The sequence below is a fragment of the Drosophila mojavensis genome, unplaced genomic scaffold (genome assembly GCF_018153725.1).
Source record: "Drosophila mojavensis isolate 15081-1352.22 unplaced genomic scaffold, ASM1815372v1 contig_80, whole genome shotgun sequence".
Lineage (NCBI taxonomy): Eukaryota > Metazoa > Arthropoda > Insecta > Diptera > Drosophilidae > Drosophila > Drosophila mojavensis.
The window spans coordinates 7,027,451-7,039,734 of NW_025318906.1; the positions used below are offsets into that span (position 1 = coordinate 7,027,451).

Consider the following 12,284-nt stretch of genomic DNA (forward strand, 5'->3'; position numbering starts at 1 on the left):
CGTCGTCGTCGTGCGCAACATTTAACAAAGTGCTTGCCATAATTTTGGCGCTATCGCCAGCTAAATATCGACAGCAATGATCGATTGAACTTTGCCAGAGAATATTGCGCAAAAATCGCAACAACTAGACAGGCATACACACACATCTATATATGTATATATATATATATATATACATACACAAAAGGCGATTGCATTTAATGCACATTTATTGTATGGTCAACGCCAAGTTTATCGCATTTTGTTTTTCGTTGCCCTCTGCTTTATGTTCGCTGCGCCGTTTTTTAATGAAAATAAAATATTATGCATTTTTTTTTTTTAAATATATTATGCATTTTAGAATTGTATTACGGCTTAAGGCTTAGAGTAAAAGCGGAAAATGAAACTTAACAGTCAGATAAAAATGCACTGCCTACTTTTAAGCGCCATTCAATATTTACATGCGCCGCTTAAAAGTATGCAGCACATTTTTAACTTTTAATAGAAAAGTTAAATATTCCATGTGGTCAAATGACTAATTCTCTCAAAAGTCATTTGCTAGACGATAAGGGACCAATAATTTTTCGCCCAAAGCAATAAAAAAAATACTTATTGTTTTTTAGCAAATTTCGTTTGAAAGAACTGACCAATAACCCTGAATTATGGTTGCGCACTCAGCAAAGACTACGAAATGATAAGGGCACAATTCAAAGCAACAAGTTATTGAACTGCAAATGTTATTAAAAATTTTTTACAATAGCACTTCAGCATGCATTTTATACTCTCTGAAAATTATTTAATATCAAATTTCCCTCACATGTCTCTTATAAAACACCTAAGTTTCGAGCAGTGCACTTCACGCACCCACACTAGCACACACATACACTCAATCACTGTTTTATTTGTGTAACTCACTGCTTCGGCTCAGCTGAGTTCATGCCAAAGGCCGAACGTCTAATGCCATTACAACGCTGAGAGCCAAACAGTGAGAGCGAGAGCGGGAGAGCGCCCTCAGACCGAACATTGTCAAGCAATTGCAGCAGCGCCGCTTGAGCTGTACACATACACTCTCACTTTTGTCGATGGCTCAGCTCGGTGTCGGAGCTCTGCTCTGGTCACGCTTGCGCGCACACTCTCTCAGCTAGTACGACGGCGCGCGCGCTCTCCCACACTGACGCTCTATCTACGACTCTCTCTCTCTCTTTTTGGATGCTTACGCTCACGACTGCGTTTTGCCGGCTGCTACTCCACATCGATTGCGGTGCGCCGACTGCGTCGCTGCTGACACTCGGCCAGTGTTGGTCGCAACTTCAAACGAGTGAAAACCACTGACGCGTGCAGACGTACGCGCAGCTTTGTGGCGTTGACATCCAATGTAAAACGGCAATAACGAAAACAACGAAGACAAAGACGACGGACAAAGACGTAAACGACGGCGCGTGTGCAAATAAATACCACTCAACCACCCCCAAAAGAGATCGAAACGCAATGCAAACAAATTTGTCATAAAGCAAAGAGTGAATAATAAGAAGAAAAAAAATGTTAAACTTTCGCCTATTTTGCATACGTGTAAATCAATTGCAATTGTCGCGCGCGCTCTAAACGAATGAACGAATCCCTCCCCATCCACCCCACCAAAAAGAAACAAACACACACACACACACAGAGTGAAAAGTGCTGCCAAACCCCCAAAAGGCAAAAAGTGTCGTCCAAGTGAACGAGGAAGTTCGATTTTAGTTAGGTTCAAATGTTAAGCCAACAAAAATTGCATTTTATTTGCACAAATAACGACAGTGAATTACAATAAAAATAAAAATACAACAAATAACAACAACAACAAGTATCGGCAAGCAACACGTTTTCGTTGTTGTTATTTCGCTTGTTGGGCCTCGTTTTTGTTGGACGCTCAAATTGGATTTCACAATTTTGGATACTGTGGCACAGCTGAAAATGGTTTTCGGCGGCAGATTTCGCATTAGAAGGTAACAATTATAAATTATTAGTATACGTTTTAATTAACCAGGAAATTCTATGCTATACATTAATTAGAAAAGAAAAAACTGGGCGCAGTGAAACTGAAAAATAAATATATATATATATATAAAGTCTCTAATAAGCATAAGCGACAGTTTCTCAAGATATTATCGCAAAGGCAGCAAAAAACGTGTCTGTGTAAGCGCTAATTGCACTAGTTTAACTGTGCATGTGTATGCAACTGTGTGCATGTGTGTGTGTGAGTGTGTGTCGGCTAACTTTAGTGTGACCATATTTAGCAAGCTCAATGCCCAGGCTTCAGACTCGCTAATGACGACAGTTGGCTCCGGTTAACACGCACACACACACACACAGGCAAAGACACTCACATACACACAGAGGCACTCATACACACACATGCATACATACAGCTGCTGCTAATAACTGTTCACAGCTGTTGCTCCGTCTGTCTACGAGCTGATCTTTAACTTAACAGCGAGCAGCGAGCAGCGGGCAGCGGCAGAGAGCACAGAGCAGCGGGCAGAGGCAGCGAGCAGAGACAGACTCTGCAGCAGCAGCAGCAGCTCTTGTTGCATGTCACTTGGCAGTTTTATATAGCGCAACTTGCTGACTTCTGCCTATTAACCATTTCCATTGTAGGCGGCAGGTGCAAAAACTAAACGAAAAAAGAAACATAATAAAAGAAAACCTTTACGTTTCCTGCCTGACAATCAAAATGCCAGCAAAACGAAAAGAAAAAGAAAAAACTCTTTTTTGAGCCACATTTTTGTGTGAGTGACACGCGCCAACAACGAATGCAAAATAAAATTCACATTAATGCAAACATATACATACATTCATATGTATGTATGTATGTATGTATGTGTAGTCTGCTCTACTATATCTGCCTCTCTCTATAATTTCTCTATCACTTTATCAGCTGTGCAGATCTTATTGATTTTTGTTGTTTTTGTTTTTTCAAAATTCGCCATATGAACAATGGCTGCCCTTTGTTTAGCAGCCATAAACTGGCTAAAACCGGTTTCGGGTCAGGCAGTCAGTCACCCAGGGTAACGTAATGCACAACCCTTAGGCTGCACCCACGCACACATGCAGCCGCACACCCTTGTCAGAGGGCAAGGCACCCTCGTGCCAAGTGGAACATGTGTGTGACGTCATATATAGTTTAAAGTCAGACAAAAGCTGATTGATATGTAGTATTTGTCTCCGTTTAGCACTTGAATCCTTTAATGAGAGCGCCTTTCGTCAACTTAAAGTTTCGTCAAGTGTTTGTATTCATATCAAAAGCTACTTGCTATGGCAATCTAAGCCTGCTGTAAGCCAGGGCATTAATAACGCAAAATTTCACTGAAATATATTATATAAATTCTGATTGCTAATTATATTCCGACAATCAGCTGACTTTTGATGAAATCCAGGCATTATATATGCATATAAATACATACATATATACCACAGTCTTTAGCGATAAGAAAATAATAGATAAATCAAAAAGCAAACGTCAACAGAAGCTAGCTGCTATGACTACTCTAAGGCAAACGCTCTTAAATTAGCCTTAATCACAACTAATTTCAAGCGAATTAATCAAATTTGAAAGCAATCAAGAATCTGATGCAAACAAATGCTATGATAAATCGATCCTTCTGTAGGCTTTCTCTAATGTCTTCCATTGCCTTTAATACAATTTTTGGCTAATTTGTTAAACAGCTACACAATTAGTCAATTAGTCATACCCTACCTTAATTATTCCGTCGACTAATGCATCTCACACTCTTCAAACACATTTGGTTAAGGCTGAAGAAAAAAAAATACAGAACCTAAAGCCAAAAACGACTTCAAAGCGTTTTTTTAATTTGTTTGCGTTTACACAAAAAAAAAACGTCGCTGTATAACAACAAAAATGCCTTTTTTTTTCTCTCTTTTTATTTTGCTGTTCATTTTTTATTCTTTTATTGAAGCTTTGCACGAATTTCAACATAAATGAAATGGAATGAAATGAAGAAACGAAGCTAAAGAATTTGCCAGCCATGGAGAAATGTTAACGAACCACAAACAACAGTCGCAGCATAAACAAAAATATATCGAACCAATATATAGCTAAAAGAACAAAAAATTCAAGAATGGAGCAAAATATTTGTTAACCTATGGGATTTTCGAATACACTATGATTTTAAATTAAATTTAGCTTGCAATGCTGGTTACAAAATTTGAATTTTTGAAACAGAGACATTTTTAAAAATTTTTAAAATACTCCAAATATTTTAAGAGTTTTAAGGGTTTCCGTACCGAATATAGTAAATTTTTTTTTCCAAAATACCCCATGTACCATATAAGATTTACCCAATCTTAGGGCATAAAATGCCGCAATTACAATAAAAACAAAAACCTAGAACACTTCAATAAGTAAAACCTCAATCAAAAATTGCTGTGGCTATGTAAAACTGAACGAAAAAAAAATCAGTTTAGTGGCTCTAGAATTTTTTTGGTTTACGAGCTTACGAAAGTATTTAGAACAACGCATGCGATGACCTTCGACAGAGGGTGAGAGAGAGGGAGAGAGAGAGAGTGTGGGAAAGGGGCAGCACTATAACGGAAACTATTTGGAATTGATTTGTGCGGCATTTGGCGTAGGGCTCTCAATGTTTATTGTTATTATTGTTGGGGGCCACTAAACAAATCAAACAATAAACATTTATTGTTCCCACAAATCGATGGCAATCGAATGCGATGTGTGTGAATCAAAATTTGTAATAGAAAAGATGTCTCAGGGTCAGAGTAGATGAAACGCGATCAGAACTGAGAAAATTTCAGGAGTGTTCAATGAAAGCCTCTATTAAATTGTTTAATACATATATATTTATATTGATCGATCTACAGATATGGTAAAAATTATACAAAATTCCTTTAACGAGTTTTTTACGCTCACATTTTTTAATTAAATAATTTTTTTGTTTTTTTTTTTTTTGGGTTATTCGCGGGGCTTGTCAAAAACATTCAACAGTTGTGCAAATACAAAAATAAAATATGTTAACATGCATTTCAATTGCTATACAGAAGCAGAAACAACAATTAAATATATATATATATATTTATATACATATACATATATATATATGTATCTGTATTTGTCTGTTTTAATATCTTGTCGACACGCGGCAATAATTCAGTCTTAATTAAAATGTATAAAAAAAGAACCAAATTCCATTTGTTTAATCGACGCTGACAAATTGACAATTGAAGCACTTCATTTTAATAAACGTTATATATGAATACAATTCTATATACATATGTATTTATATGCATATACACCAGCGTATATAAATATCAAATTTAACATAAATAATTTAGCGGAATTTTTTATGCGGAAATTGTCAAAAAGGCACAAACAAAAATTAATTCATAAACTAAGTGCAGCTCAGCTACACTGTGCGAAACATGCATACACTTAAGTACGCTGCAATTTCAATATCAAATATAATTTATTTATATTCTCATTAATTTACTGTTAACAATTAACAGCGATGTCTACACTGCAATTAAAATCAAGTTTTATTTGTGTTTTATGCGCATATTTTCGATGAGCTTCCTGTTTTTGTTTTCGAGAGCATTTGCTTGAATGTATTTCATATATACGTATATACATATATTTTAATTATTTATTTTAAAAATTCAGATTGATAACAGATTAATGAAAGCTTTGAAGCGATCTGATATAAATACAAATTTATTTTAGTATATTAATTAAGCTATCAATTTCGAGTGCTGACAATTTGAGTTCTTACATACGCTATATGAGGTTCCTTAACAGTTAACTGTCTGTTAACTAACAGAATTAAATAGAAGACATCTTTATCTGTTAATCTAACACCAATCCCTCTCTGTTGCTGTTGTCTTTAACAGTCTGTTATTTGATATGAAACTCTCTGTTAATCTTAACATTGGATTACCTAACTATATGTAACTATCATTCGCTTTCTCTCGCACTCTTTTTCTCTCAGTGTGAGTTTTCAGGGTCCTTTAGCACTCGTGCATCCCGCACTCTGTTATCAACGTCCATTGGATCGAATATGTCTCCCTATCTCATCAGCCTCACTCTATCTTGCTCTGCCCCTGTTCATATCTCGCCATCTCCCTCTCTGTTATCTACAACAATTTTGTTAACAGAGTTCATTAGACTACCTTAAAATTAGTTAGCTTTGTTGTCATTTCAACTGCTTCTGAAGCTCGATCAAAAACTCGATTCAATCCATGAATCAATCTATCAATCAGTCGATCAATTTGTGGGTATGTTTTCTTTTTCTTTCTTGCTTGTGCTAGTTCTTATGATAATTAGATAAGAACGTCATAAAAAAAGAAACAAAAACGTGAAACTTGCCAGCGTGTTGCCTCAAAATGTACCTCTAATGAGTGGCCTGCCCCACTTCACCCTCGCCCCCACCCCTCTGCCCCACTCCAGCTCTTCCTGCCCCATTATCAATTTGGGTACGTGGTTAGGTTCTAGCTGGATCCATGGAATAACTGTCATTGCACCCAGTCAGAGCACACGATATGCAAATGTAGCCAAAGCTCGACATTATCTTTGTCACTTCGAACATTTTTTTTTTGGAGAGCTCTAGAGGCGTGGGGTGCAAGGTGGAGGGAGGCGTTCCCCATTCCATGCAGGTGAACTTCAGGTGTAGCCAAGCTGAACCAGAACCGATTCACTACAAAGCGCCGCCTCGTCGAGTAGAACAAAAGCCCACATACCGCGAGACTTTGCACAGTTGCTCTGTTCCTACTCTATATATCATTGCATACCAATTGTAATTTGCTTGCTGTGCTATATATACATATATTGTATATATGTTTACGTAGTTACTTTCCCAACTTTATCTGAAAGTGAACGGCACAGCGCTCGTTACTCAGCCCACAGCCCAGGGAGCGACAGCGAGGCAGAGAGACACAGAGACAGCGAGACAGAGAGACAGCGAGACAATCGGACGGCAGTCAGCGAACCATCAAGTCTCTCGCATTTAGTATCTCTGTATAATAGCCCGGGGGAATACGCCGTACATTATTCATGCATATTCTAAAAACAACAGCAAAAAGTCAAATGAAGCTAAATGAGTGCAGCGACAGAACAAAAAGCATTGTTAGAACCTTTTGCCAGTCAATGACAGGCTAATAAATACACTATATACAATTGGCAAACAAATTAAGAGGGCTTTAAATGGCTTTTTTATGATATATGAGTTCAATATTGAGACAGCTTTTATGAGATAATATCTCAAGAAATTGTATTCCTTTCATTTCTAAAGAATCTTCTTTCAGAACTTGCCAGTATTAATTAATGAATAATTCCATAAATTCTTTAAATATCATATTTAGCTTTATCATATTACCAAATATATTAGACTCAGCTTCCCTTTACGCTAACCGAAAATTTCCATATTTAGTTTTCTCATTATTTATTTTACTTGAAAGCTCGGAATATCATATAGCTAGAAATCTATATAGAATACTATTTTTTAGTATTTTGACGTATTTATAATTTGGTCATATCCATAAATTAGTCTGAAATTTGAACCCTGTAGTGAACCCTGAGTCAGATCATTTTTTATTGCTTAAAAAATATTGAGCAACAAAAGAGGCTGCACTACCGTAGAACTTCCTTCAGATATCTATTATTTATTTACTTTGTATATATAAAAATAAAAATAATATATATGCAAATTGTTCTCACATTTATCGACAACACATCGAAGCGGTAACTACGCTTCAAAAACTATAATTTTCATAAATTTAACCTAAAAATATTTAAACTCTTTAAAATCATAAATTAGGTCTAAAAATATTTAAAATCTGTTCCTTAAACCTCATAAAGATTTACATATTTATCGATAACATTTTGAAGCTTATTTATCATATACTATAGCGATTTTTTAGTTTCTCTAAGATAATATATTTCCCTATATATACAATTTCTCTGTATAGAACAAAGCATTAATCTAAATGCCGCCTGTCGAAATTTACATTTACATATTTATTGCACATTTCGATAACACATTTATATATATATTTGCTTTGGCATACAGTTCACGTTTTTGTGTTCTCACCACTTCAAGTTTCTCATTTCTAATTTATGAACCTATAAAGAAGCGTCTGAGCCGAGCAATAAATTGCAAAATTGTAAAAATCTGTGAATAGTCAGCTAATTGATGAAGTTCTATAAACGGAATTAGCATAGAAATGTTTCAGCCCATGTGAGCACCCACACATATCTATATACCTATATAGAGTGAGAAGTTTGTATACTGAGACGATTCCCTTGAAATACCTAAACTAAAGCCTAGTCAAATATGTGCCTAAGATATCTCTATAGCTCCCTCGCCCTCGCCCACTCTCCACCTCTCTTTCCTTTTCTAGTTCCCTGTAGCCATAGCCCACTTGATAGCTAATGTGCTTCTAGGCATACGAGCATGCCTGTATGGCACAATCAGCAGATTGTAATTACAACAACGGTTTCACAGACAACAAACAAACAAATAAAAGTTGCGGGCCTTAAGTTCAAGTCGAGCGGGCTGACAAAGTACCGCAAAAGTTAAACAAATGTGGCAACAACTGAAGAGAGGCAAAAAAAAAAAAAAAAAGAAGAGGAAATACAACTGGCAGAGGAAGACACAGAAGATGATAATGATGATGATAATGTAGCAGCAGCAGCAGCAGCACCGGCAGTAGCTACATGAGCAACAGGTGCGGGCAACAGAACTTTTGCACCTGTGCCCGGAGTTTTCTTCAGTTTTTATGGCCAGCTTCTTGCGACAAGGTCAAAGCCAAAACAACATAGATGAGCGCCCTTTGCGGGCTGCGTACGAAAATAGACATTCAGCAGACAGTCAGCTATTCAGCTATTCAGCTATTCAGGCATTCAGCTTTAAGCCATAATTCAATTAGCTGGCCACAATTAATGAAGAAACGCAGCTAAACGCTCCAATAACCTCTGCTACTGCCAGTGCCTCTACCACTGCCTCTACCTCAGCCTCTACCTCAGCCTCTACCTCTATCTATGTGTCTGTCTCTGCCTCTGCCTTTGGCAATGGATCGCAACTTCCTTCGTTAAGAAATACTCAACAGAAACAACAACAAAAATTTCACAAATTAACTTTATAACACGAAAATTTCTCGCACGAGCAGACGATGCAGACAAAGTTACATATATATACATATATACCCATACCATATGTATGTGCATGTGTCTTGCTCATACATTAATAATTACGAGCTGAAAAGTGGTCAGAAAGGTAAATATATATTGGCTTCCGCTACTGTAAAGCCCATCGATGGCAATCGCCTTGGAACCTGCACGAAAATTGCTTTGACATAAAAAAAAAAAAAACCTAAAATGAAATATACCACAAAAAAAAAATAAAAAAAAAAAAAAAAACATCTTTTAGTGGGTCACGCGCTGCATGAAAACCCTTTTTGGCCAGCGGCCAGACAGCCCACCCAGCTGATGAAAATCAAAACACGCGCAAAAAGCGACCCAAAAAATAAAAACCAAAAAAAAAAAACGAAACAAAACCCAAATTAAAATCAGAGCAACGCGCACTACGAGCGGGTTTCCCGGCCAAAGCGCATGTTTAAATTGTTTGCCTAATTTACTTTTTTTTTTTTTTTTTTGTAATGTAATTAACATTTTTTTTACGTTTTTGTAATGTACATAAATATATATTATGTATATATATTTTGTAAATTTAATATACTCTAGTTGTGTGTTTTTTTAACGCAACATATTTCACAGCCACACCTGAACAGGTAACAAAACTCTAATTGAATGAAGCATTGAGCAAGTTTTTATGATCTTCAAATAACTTTAAACTAAAATAATTTACCAAATAATTGTGCAAATTTTTGCACTATTGCCGTGGGAGAAGTTTACATAAACAATGATTAAGGTTTATATAACTAATTAAGGGTATGGATGATGAGATAGAGTCACATTGAGATTAAAGATGGATGCAGTCTGATGGAGGTCTTGAAATACAATGAGTTGGAATTGTTATTTGGGCAAGTTCAGCTCTTATCTAAGTACAGCCCCATCTTCAGCCAAATTCAATGTGGCTTTAGGGTCATCCAAATACTTGATTCCTTAACTCTAATCTAGGTACACACCAAATCTGGCATGGCGTTAGGGTCATCTGATAAGCAAGCTGAGTCTAACAGCTCTCTCAGATGTTTGCTCAAGCTAAATATTTATAATCTTATGCAGCTGAAGTTACAAACATATCCATTGTGTTCATGGTGTTACGAGATTGGGTATATAAGGTCAAAAGTCTTTAACTGTGTATTTAAATAATTGTTTGAAGTGTTATCTAACTAGATATATATCTAATTAGATTTGTGTGTCTTGTCTTGTTGAAGTTGTTTGATATGTGGTTAAATAATTTGAAATTGTCTTGTGTAGGTCTTAGATCTTAACTAACTATAAAACTATATCTGTATAAGTTAAAGGGATTTCCTTTGCTTAACAGGGTTAAAATTTTTTAGCTATATTTAACTAATTTAACTAATTAGATTTGGCTTGATTGTCGAGCTGGAGTTGGCTATGAAGTTGGGTTAGACTAACATTATATATGAAGGAGAGTACTCGAAACAAAGTCTATAACTTTTTTTTGTCTACATCAAAGGAGTTTCTATTTAGCTATATACTTAGACATATATCTATAAGTTTTATTTGTTGGTTTACATACAAATATATAAAATTTGCTGTTTCTTTTTGCGTGTTCAGATGGGCTTAGATAATTTGATGAAATTGCAATTTGAACGCGTTGCTTTGGTTTCTATTTAATGTTAGCCCATTGGGGTTTTTCTGTGGCTCGCAAATCAAATTAATGCAATGTTTTTTGTTGTTTTTATGTACTTTGCGTATTCGTTATTTGTTTATTTGCTGTTTGTTGCTGTTGTCTTTTGTTTTTTATAGCTTGTGGCCCTTTGTTTTGGTCACGATATTTTTGCATGTCCAAAGCGAATGGGGCGTGGCTCCATCACAGTCAATGAACTTGTACTGAAATTTATTTAGCTGCTCCTCCGCTGCTGCTGCTCATTTCTTTTTGCCGCTACGTGCCTGCAATTATTCTTATGTAAAAAATTAAAAAAAAAATAAGAACGAGCTGAGCACCAAAGTGATTTTTGCATAAATTTTGTGTGACGATGAAATAAAACAAATTGTTGCGCAACTTGCTCAATATTAAAATGAAACATTTTATGTTGTCTACGTGCGGCCAAGAACAGATCGAACAAAGTGCCGTTAGGCAGAAGTTTTTTTGTCGGCTGAGTGGAAATTCAATTAGTGACACCCACAAGCAAAAGGCTGACAACGAAACACAAAAAAAAGTCCAAAGCATTTGCCAGCGAGTTCTGCGCCACTTAATGGATTTGATCATTACAAAAGCAAAGCACACACACACACACACACACGCACACTCTCTGTGTGACACTCTCATAAAACTTAAAAAGCAATTTAATTTTATTACGAGTATGAAACTCAAATTGACACCAAAGCTGGAGCAGCAGGAGAAACAGAAACAGTCGCATTGCTTCCATTTCAATTCAATTTCGAGCCTGGGAAACGCGTCGAGTGTCAAATTTTTGATTTTGATTTTGATTTTGGTTGTGTGTGACAATTGCGCGTCGTGTGTTTTGAAAGTCAACCAAAAAACAAAAACCAAAAAGCAACCGAAAGAAATGAAAAATAAATGTGAGCTGACTTTGAAAACTGTCGTCTTGCTATCCAGCTCATTGCCAGTCGTCGGACGTTGTGACTGAAGACAGAAGAGATAGAAGTAACTATATATATATATAAAATGAATATAAACTTGTGCATTATGCATATTAAATGCTTTCACTTTCGGTTTTTTTCTTTTCTTATATTTTCTTCCGTTTACCACCCAACGCATAGACAATGGGCTGCTAGGCAGGCAGCAGATGGCTCGCTTTAATAGCTGCAGCTAATGGAGAATTAAGGTTCCGAAAGGCTTTATGGCTGCAGTTGCACAAATGCAGATGGAGCTTATGACAATAGATGTAAAATTTCCTGGTAGAGTGTGCAGATGTGACAGAGATAGATATAGGTGGACATGTGGGTGCCTAGAGTTGTAGATATAGATACAAGAAATACATATGCAAGAGATACAAATAGTAAGCATATGGGACATTGGATAGTCTAGAAAAACCAAGTCAGACTATATGGGTATAGATATATGGTTTCAGATCAAAATCTAGATATAAAGATACAAGTAAACCTGTTTAAAAGATACAAAAATATAGATATA

At 36.1% G+C, this 12,284-nt stretch overlaps 1 protein-coding gene across 4 annotated transcripts in view; it reads left to right on the top strand.

The window, feature by feature from the left end:
- The window catches only part of LOC6578988 (protein Shroom), a 69,158-nt gene that overhangs the window by 37,430 nt on the left and 19,444 nt on the right, over positions 1-12,284 (top strand). The window lies entirely within an intron of this gene.